Below are 10,213 nucleotides of genomic sequence, written 5' to 3'. Positions count from 1 at the left end.
TTTACTTCTGTAGTTGGTTGAGACTTTGTTCTTAGTACAATCCATGCAACCATGCCCAACTCTGCATTCCCTGCACACAAGTTGGAATGGAATGGGGTTACCCTTGTGTGGGCATTCTCCTATGCGATGGTTTTCTCCACAACCAAAACACTTGATGGGTGTTCGATATGTGGTGGGCCTTAATTGATTAGCATACACTGGGATGAGTCCTTCGGCACCATCCATGTAGTACATAGGGTATTTTGTTTCATACTCATAGTGAGGTTCTAGCTCTTTAGGTTGGAATTGTTGCCCCGAAACTACTGGAACAAGATCGGGAGCCCATGGGTATTGTGAAGGATTGGGATTCCTCATTAGTTGAGGCACTTGTGTTCTCAGTGGGAGTGGGTTGAGATGTGGCACTTGTGCATTAGGTGCTAGTGCTGGTTGTCTATACACTGGGATTGGTGGCTCTTGGTATTGTTATGGCCGGGGTTGGGCTACCCTCATATTGTAGAAACAAGTATTTACATCATGCCCTGCAGCATTGCAAATGGGACACCATAATTGTGGGGGCTGAGCCACTTCTAGTGGGTTTAGTATGTTCCTTAAGATTAGGCATTCACTGGCTGTATGGTTGGCCATACAGTGTGGGCACCAAACATTTTCTCTCTTGGGTACTATGGTGGCTAAGAGACACGCAGCTTTTGCTCGATGGCCTGCATCATTTCATCTTTTACTCTTAGGGCCATGGCTTCCACTCTGTCCTCGATGGTACGATCTTTGTTGGAAGTGTTTCCCTTCTTTGAAGATTTATTGCTACATTGACTTGATTTATAGCCATCATTGTCGCTATCAAATTCGGTCATGCCATCCTCAATGTCAATTGTAGCTTCATGAGCATCGCTAAAATGTGCATAGCTGCTGACTTTTTTCATGTCTTCCAAATGGATTTTTTCAGTCCAAATATGAACCATGCTATGAGGTACTTGTCGTCTGGATGGGGATCACCTTTGCTATTAATCTTTTCATTTTTCCTAAGTATATCTTGACCTTTTCTTTCTTGCACATATCTATATTGCCTACTTGTACTACTGCGGGGTCATCTTGCAGCCTTTCTATTTGGAATCTTCTTCTGAACTGGTCAGATAGCAGTGCTCATGTGGCTCTTTCCTCTACGAGAAGGTTGAGGTACCATTCCAAAGCCTCATTAGTTAGGGCCATCAGGAACCAAGCGGCTTTGGTTTCATTTTGACTGGTTGCCTCCAGCACAACATGATGCATCGAAGAGTTGAAGGAACCTAGCGGGGTCCCCTCATCCATTGTACTTTGGCATTTCCAATTTACCAAAGTGTCATCTGCCATTGTTGTTGTGGTTGTAGCTATGTTGTTCTCCAAGGGGATCTGTAGGAGGCATATTATTCATGAGTTATTCATCAACGAGTTTTCGAACATATTCAAGTTGTTCTTCCTTTTGACTCTCTCCCTCAATCTTATGGGTTTCGTGCTCAATCTTTTCAGCAAATACCAAGAATGTATCACAACTTTGTCTCATTCCTCTTAACAATTTCATGGCTGAAATAAGAAAATCTTGATTATCCCTTTCCTCTCCTTGAATAACGTGGGAGCAAAAGTATCCTGATAATCAAAACAATGTACCTGTGCAAATCCTTTTGCCATGAGACGAGCCTTGTACTTATCCAACATGTCGACGAACTTGTACTTGGTCTTGTATACCCACTTGGTGCCGATTACCTTGCATTTTGGTGGACGTTCCACAAGGTCCCAAGTGTTGTTCTTCATTATGGTGCCATACTCCAACTGCATAGCCTCCATCCACCTATCATCACCATGTGCCTCTTTAAGACACTTGGGTTCTTCAGCACGGATCACCTCTGTCATCAATGCGTAGTTGACCAAGTGTTCCTGCACCCTTCTTTGCTCCTTTATTCTCTTAGACCAACAGTGTTCGGATGGTTCCTCCTCAATGGTTGGAGGTTCTCTGCCATCCAAAAGCTGCTTTACCCACTTCGGGAATGGCCGTTGCCATTGTGGTTCTGCAGGCTCTTCTTCATCTTCTTTATCTTGAATCCTCCCAAGCACCGTTGGGGGAGTTTGGTCTACTGTTGGTGGTGATACTGGATGGATATCCTGGTCCTGGTTGTCTGGGAAGGAAGCATCCTCCTCTAATTAATGCGGCTATTTTGAGAAGACCACATCGAGACTTATAATTACCTTCTTGGTAATCGAGTTATAGAGACGGTAACCCTTCGCCTCTTCACTGTAGCCCAAGAAAATACACTTCTGGCTCTTCGGTTCCCATTTGGTCCTAGTAGCATCAGGGACATGCACAAAACAGTCACATCCAAAAACTCTGAAATGTGCAACTGAAGGTTTCTTACGAAAAAAGGCTTGCAGTGGAGTCATCCCATTCACAGCCTTTGTGTAGCTATGATTCAGGATGTAAACTGCCGTGTTACATGCTTTAGTCTAGAAAGTCTTTGGCAAATCTTTCCCTTTCATCATACTCCGGCCCATTTCGCAGATGACGCGCATCTTGCCTTCTGCTACTCCATTTTGTTGTGATGTATGTGGCAGGGGTTTCTGCCTCTTGATTCCGTGACTTTTGTAGTAACTCTCAGATTCAGTTGATGTGAACTCTCCACCTCTGTCTGATCTCAACTTCTTCACCTTCCTCCTTGATTCTTTCTCGACCATTACATGCCATTCCTTGAACCTACTAAAAGCCTTGTCTTTAGTCTTCATGAAGTATATCCATATCCTTCTACTGTAGTCATCGATCAGCGTCATGAAGTAGTAGGAACCACCCAAAGCTTCCGTCTCCATCTTTCCCCAAAGGTCCGTGTGAACGAGCTCTAGAGGAGCCTTTGCCTGCTGGCCTCTTTAGGAAAGGGCTACCGATGCTGCTTGCCCATCATGCAAGCTTCACATACATCGGGCAGATATAAAATTTCTGGTAGGTCTGCAATCATTCCACTTTTATCCATCTCCTTCAAAGAACTAAGGTTTAGATGACCAAACCTCTCATGCCACAGCTTAGTGTTCTTCACATCAGCTCAAGCACTGAAAGCTGAGAGTTCATAGATGTTGTTGCGCCGTGTACCTTTACCAACGACCTTCCTTGAAGATCCACAATCTGTGCGCCATTCTTATCGAAGTGAACTTTGATGTCCCAATCCGTGATCGTAGAAACGGACAACAAGTTCCTCTTGATATCTGGCACATAAAGAACATCGGACAACTATTTTACAATTCCATCTGGCTTGAGAGCAATCATACCTTTTCCTTTTGCTGGACATTTTGCATCATTGCCGACTGCTACCAAGATGTCATTCCCTACCGGCTGTAGAGAGGTATACCAATCCTTCTGACAGGTCATGTGGTGCGATGCACCACTGTCAATGATCCAAGGTTCATCCGCGGGTACATGAATTGCCTCCATGTAAATCTCCTCAATTGCTACGAACAACTCTACTGGTACTGCCTGTGCACTGTTGCTAGACTCTTTCTTTACTCTGTTCTTCTCATCTGCAATCTTCTTTCGGCACTCATTCTACTTGTGCCCTGCCTTGTTGCAATAGAAGCACTTGATCTTCTTCTTTCTCTTTCTATCATCAGAAGGAGATGGGTTGCTAGAGTCCTTACCCTTACCTTTCTTTGATCCGGTCTAGAAAGCCGAATCTTCTCCAGTCCTCATCTTTTGACACATCTCCTCCTCCAGAAGCATCGCGCTGAAATCCTCAAAGTTGAGGGGTGGATTTCTATTCTGTGTATTCAGCACTGTAACAAGACCGTCGTACTTTGGTGGGAGAATCCGTATGCACCTTTGTGCTAGGTTCTCGCTGGTGATGGTGATGCCAATCGCAGTCATCTGATCATGCAGATTCTTCACCGTGGTGATGAACTTCTCTGCTACTTCAGACTCAAACAATTTCTCGTTCGTGAGTTGAGTCTCTAGATTTTGAATCTGCGTCTGATTCGTGGTCTCGTACTGATTTTTCAAGACCGTCCATGCCTCCTCGCTGTGGTGACATGTTGAATTAACGCCATGACGGAATCACTTACACTGCAGACAATAGAACACAGCGCATCTACATTTCTTCTTGTCCATGCAAGAATATCATCCGCAGTTGGTACTATCTGTTGTCCTGCATTGGCTGGATCCGGTCTTATAACCGGCCTCACATCCACCCCAGTAGCAGTGTCCCAAAGCTCGTATGCACTTAGGATGGTCTTCATCTTGAACTTCTAGAGAGGATAGTTAGAGCTGTCCAACTTTCCGCTTTTGCCAAACGGTGGGATTCGCAGTCTTGCAGACTGGGCCATCTCTCACAATCTGCTCGCAAACAGAAACACACTACCAAATCTTCTTGCTATAGTTTAGGCTCTGATACCATGTAAGAAAATAATACGTCTATGCTCAATAGATAACAGGATCCCGTATGCAAGAGAGAAAACCACATAGTATGGAGAATCAAAAATTTGATTACTGTAGAACTGATACAATAGATGGCACTGCCTCCCAACCATGCACTCCTGTAAAAGAAGCTTCGATGGCAAGCTAGAAACAGTAGAAGACGGAGGCTGGATGCTAAGGAATTAGGGTTGCTGTAGCCAGTGATGAAATGGGCTTCACGAACTTGCTCTTATATAGCCACCAGTCATAGTCAATTAGGCTCAATTGGGTGACCGCGACCTAGTCCACCCAAAACGGTCGACTGGGGGTCAATCCCGAAATAGGCCACCGACCACACGATAGAACCGGTGTGCAAAGTAGAGCAACTCACCTACGGTTTCCATTCAGCCCAGAGCTATTCGAGATCATCTGAGGCTCCAAATGGGCCCCACAACCCGAGAGTGGGCTACCCCGAGAAAAGCTCTGTCTACCTCAGTGCAGTCAGTCATGGGATGCCTTCCCGTACTTGCATGTAGCCTAGTTGGCAGTGTGCTAACTCCGTCCACCCATCAGGCCACACATGGCCCCCATCTGGTGTCCAAACCAAGACCTACTGGATAACTAAGCTACTCAAATTCCTTCTCCTCATATGGGGGCCTTACAAGTAGAGTTAGTTGGTTCCATCGTAGTTACATGAGAGTGGAGCATTGATATCTAACAATGGGGTGAGAGGTAGAGAGATAGTGGAGTGGAGGGTGATGGAGATGGGAGGGTGGAGAAGATGGGGGGTAGAGAGAGGTAGAGAGATGGTGGAGTGGAAGGTCGAGGGAGATGGGGGGTAGAGAGAGGTAGAGAGATGGTGGAGAGGAAAAGGATGGTTACCTTGAGTGGGGGAAATGGGGGATGGACAGAAAAAGTGCAGGTGGTGGGGAGGAAGATGATGGGAGTTGGAGATGGAGATGGAAGGGGGGTAACAGAAAAATTGGTGGTGGAGGGAGGGTTGATAGAAAAAGTGGTGGTGGTGGTGGTGGTGGTGGTGGTAATGGTGGACGGAAGTTGGAGGATGAAAAATAGATATAGATGGAAAATATGGAGGCTTAACAGAATTTGGAGAAGGAAATGGCTAGCAAAAGTGTGGGGAAAGAAGTGAGGGGGGTTGGAGTTGCTTTTATAGGATGTGGGGAGATAAAGGGTTAATTTTGGGTGTTTAGTGTATTAATGTGAATTTGTAAGTCAACATTATGCTTTTGCATCATTTGGAAGAATTTTTTCACTCCTTTGCCTTGAGGGATGTATGTTGAATGGTTTTTCGAAGGGGGTTCTTTTTCACACGTGCTCTGCTTTTGCTTCAGGCACTAACCTCCCCAACAACGGCACCAAATGTTGTCTCTATTTGTCAAGCTTAGTTGAATCATCCTCATCATCACTCACCTTGGTCTTCTTCTTGGCAAGAGCACTATTCTCCAATGCAATAACTTGATTTTAATAGCTCGTCATATATCTTTGTTGAATTCACTATTTCTAGATATAGAAGGTCGATTTGTGTACAAGTTTTGTCTCTATTTTACCCAAGTGCAAGTTCCGAGGGTGTTGGTCACCTACAGTCGTGCCATTGCTCGTTGTACCATAGGTGTTGACAAGTGTAGCATAGGTCCTCGGGCCGTGTTCCCCAGTGAGAGGTGTAGGCTAAAGCGTGGATTTTAGGGTTCGAAAGGGGGACAGGGTTGAGAGAGCTAACTAGGAGTTCCAGGGTTTAGAGGGGGTTGCAGGGTTTAGGAGGAGTCCAAAGTTGAGGAGTGGAGAGCTAGTCTCCTTGGCGGATTCGAGGGGTAAGGGTTGAGGAGGAGGGAGGGAGGAGGAGGAGGAGGAGGGAGGAGGAGGAAAAGGGAGGAGGAGGAGGGAGAAGGAGGGATGAAGGAGGAGGAGGAGGAGGAGAAGGGAGGAGAAGGGAGGAAGGAGGAGGAAGGAGAAGGAGATGGGAGGAGGAGGAGGAAGGGGGAGGAGGAGAAGGAGGGAGGAGGAGGAGAGGGGAGGAGGGAGTACAAGGGTAGAGAGTGCAAGGGTAAGGGCATGCTAGAACACGATAGTGTAAGAGAGCATGAGCGCAATGGAGATGAATCGCATGAATACAATAGTGAGCTTGAACACTAAACCGCAAAGAGTGGGAGATTCATTCCATTAAGAGATATTTATACATGTTGGTCTCTACACAATCTGTAGGTACCTCCGTAGTGGGACCTATTTTGTAGAGGACCTTTTGGACAGGAGTCCCTCCACTTTTGGGGGGGACTTTTTGGGTCTCTACACAAAGTGGAGGGACCTCCCAAAGTGTAGGCTTTTAGTCTTTTTCTCTCTAGATTTAGTCTTTCTCTCTCTAGATCTTGATTTTGCAAGTATGATTGGATCTTTTCTAGAGAGGATTTTGGCTATCCTCATCCTTTAAGATTTATCATACCATCTTTCAGGCTCAAGATATCGGAGCTTTGCCGCTACTCTACACACATAATGCTCTCATAGTTGTTGTCCTAGACTGCACTTCTGGCCCTTGTTGCCATAGGGTTAACAACAAGCTGTAATTAGCCACTCACCCACAATGACTTATCATCTAGAGGTTTTCTAATATGATTAATCAAAGCCCAAAGTATTGTATAGACTCGTGCTCCTTCTACTTCAAGTCGATAATCTTTTAACAAACATCTTCCTCATTAATTTCTTGTCTAAACCTTTTGGTAAAAGTGTTGGACATTTGTTGCCAATCCTTGAAGTAACAAATTGGAAATTGGTTGAACCAATGTTGAGCAATATCATGGTGAATGTAGATGCTAAGATCCTTAAGACTCTTGAGAAATATATTTTGTAATAGCTTGCTAAACCAAGTAGTTGATATCTCTCCACTCGAGTTAGCATAAGCTACTACTCGTGGAACCTGTGCACTCAGCTCTATGGGCTCCTATTTGTAATCCACTCAATTTCCCTCTCAACAATTTTAGCAAGACTTTTCCACTAATACTCGAGTTGAATATCAAGTCCCATGGTTGAACTCAGAGTAGGTGTGTGTGCTACTAGGAGAAGATTCCCTCTCTTGTAATAGGTGGGCTGATATGAAAGGTATTCTATTCTAAAACAAGGTGAATGTGATTAGATGCCAATGTGAAAGTCTAACACAGGGCGACGTTATGCATGGAGGAATCGTATGAAGAGCGGCACTCTAAGAACTTAAGTATAAAGTGTGGGAGAGGAGAGCACACACAAAGGGATAAGAAGACACCAAAAGTGGTGGAGCAAAAGCTACTCCAGCTTATTCCTCTATCATATATATATGAGTATACATGGGCACTGTACAAGTACCGCACACTACCCTTTACCCCAACAACCTCCCACTTAAAGGTAGTGTGTCTTTAAGGGAGTATAGTACACATATAATACAATCAGCCATAGGCTGAAAAACAAGATGACTAGACTGTCATATCCTATGCCGATCGGCACTTTACAATGACATGCAAAGTGCATAGAGGATAAGCTGCTAGTAGACATCAGATTTACAGGATAGAAAATGACAAGCTATAGATGCCTGTCAACCAAGATCTCATGCCAGATCTCACTGGGAGAGTGAACTCTCACCACCACGTGCTCCTATGCTAAGTCCATAGCACCTGAACTGTCACTGTGCAAAGAAAATGTCTCTGTACCACCTGTGACCATAAGCACATGCCCTACAATAGACCTCTGCTAGTCTACCCAACTTGCATCACCTGCATGCTGCCCCTAGAAGCATAAGGACCTGATGTCCACAACCACTTCCCTACTGCCAAAATCTGCCATAATCATGCTACCAACTCCCACTACAACGGAAGCAAGAACCAGAAGTGTAGCCCCAATGGCAAACATGTGAGAACTAAGTCTCAACATAGTCATGGATGCATGAAGTACTATGGCTGCCATACAACCATAACTTGCTGCTCAACTGATCTGTGATCGTCGAACCTGCAGTGTTTCAAGTATGAAGCCAATATAGGTAGTGGAGTACTCAGTAACTTCCCCCTCTCCATATTGAAACAACCAAGTATCTGACAAACATCATCAAGACCGTGCAGCTCCCACTGCAAAGCATCCCTATCCATAAGGAACCATATGGCACGTAACCTCAGAAGGATAGCAACCTCCTGAATACTGAGACCATAACCTGTCTCACTGCGCATCACTCTGAGCTCTCATAACGGTATCAAACCTATGAAGCCAAGCTCGAGGGGATTGCTTCTGGTCATGGAGGCACTTACGAAGCAAACATATCGATGATTCCTGCCCATACGCAATATGACCTGAGTCAATAACTGCAGAAACCACATCTGTCCTGGCATAATCAGCCAATGGATCATACCAGGCATCATTAGCCAAGGTATCCTCCTCACCATGCATAACCTCATCCTCATCTGCAAGAGGCACTTCGCATCCTGGGAGTAAATAGTAACTGTCCATAGAAGATGAATCAACAATCTCCATAGGAGTATAAACTTGTGGAATACTCGAGACATCTGACCATCTTTGACCAAAATCAGGAAGTAATCGTGGCTGTCCCAACTTTATAACCTGCTCACTATGAGAAAAACCTCCCACTTCAAGGGATATGGGCTGCCCCTGCAAAGAATTCAGAGGTATCAGTGCACTTACACCCTCCTAGAACACCACTCTCTTGCTATCCACAGTCCTGGGTTGTCTAAACATAGCATCCTCTCTGAAATAGAGATTATGGCTGCGTATCAACTCTCTAGTTGAAGAATCCCATAACTTGTAGTCGCTACTGGACTCACTGTATCCAAGGAAGATACACCTCCTCGATTGGGAACCATGAGCATAAGCCTCACAGCCAAACACACGAAAATGCTCATAACATGATGCCCTGCCTGTCAAGAAGTCAAATGGCACTCTACCATTCAGAGATCTCTCGGGTGACTTGTTAAGCAAGTATGCAACTGTCTTACATGCCTCAGCCCAATAGCATTTAGTAAGACCTGCATATCGTAGCATGCTACTAATCCTATCCAATAGAATCCGATTTATGCCTTCTGCCAAGGCATCATGAGCAGAAAGATGAGGAGTGGTCAACACCCTCCTGATACTAAGTGTATCACATAGATGCTGAAATCTAGAAGAGGTAAACTCTGCATCACCATCAGTCATCAAGCTCACTAGCTTCTTTCCTGACTGATTTTCAGCATTACCCAAGAAGCATTGAAATGTATCATATACATGATGCTTCTGTCGAATCGGATATACCCATATGTACTTTGTAGCAGCATCAATAAATGTCACAAAGTAAGAGGCACCACCCAGTGAAACGGTAGGCATAGGCCCACAAACTGCACTATGAACCAACTGCAATGGTTCAACATACCTCTCACTGACTGTCTTCCTCACAAAAGAGGATCCTGACTGCTGATCATATCACAATCATGACATAAAATTTGAGAGACATCCATAACAGGAATGTATCTCAATGTTGTAAGGGCTTCCATACCTGCAGTAGACATATGTCCAAGTCTAGCATACCATAAACTAGTTGATGGCTGCTTACTAATCATAAGCATCTTATCCTGGACACATGATACATGCAATGCATAAGAGAATCCAACCCGTGATCCCCTAGCTATAACCAGATTGCCTCTAGCAATCTTCCATGCATGATCACCCAAAGAGACATGATAACCTACCTCAACCAACTGTCCAGTACTGATCTTGCTTGTAGCAAGTCCTGGTATATGTCTAACCCTCTGTAGAACAAGAATAGAGCCACTAGGCATAACAAAGTGAATATCCCCA

This window comes from Dipteris shenzhenensis, chromosome 24 (assembly GCF_047967505.1).
Source record: "Dipteris shenzhenensis isolate YYH24624 ecotype China chromosome 24, Dip_SZ_1.0, whole genome shotgun sequence".
Lineage (NCBI taxonomy): Eukaryota > Viridiplantae > Streptophyta > Polypodiopsida > Gleicheniales > Dipteridaceae > Dipteris > Dipteris shenzhenensis.
This window is presented reverse-complemented; position numbering follows the sequence as displayed.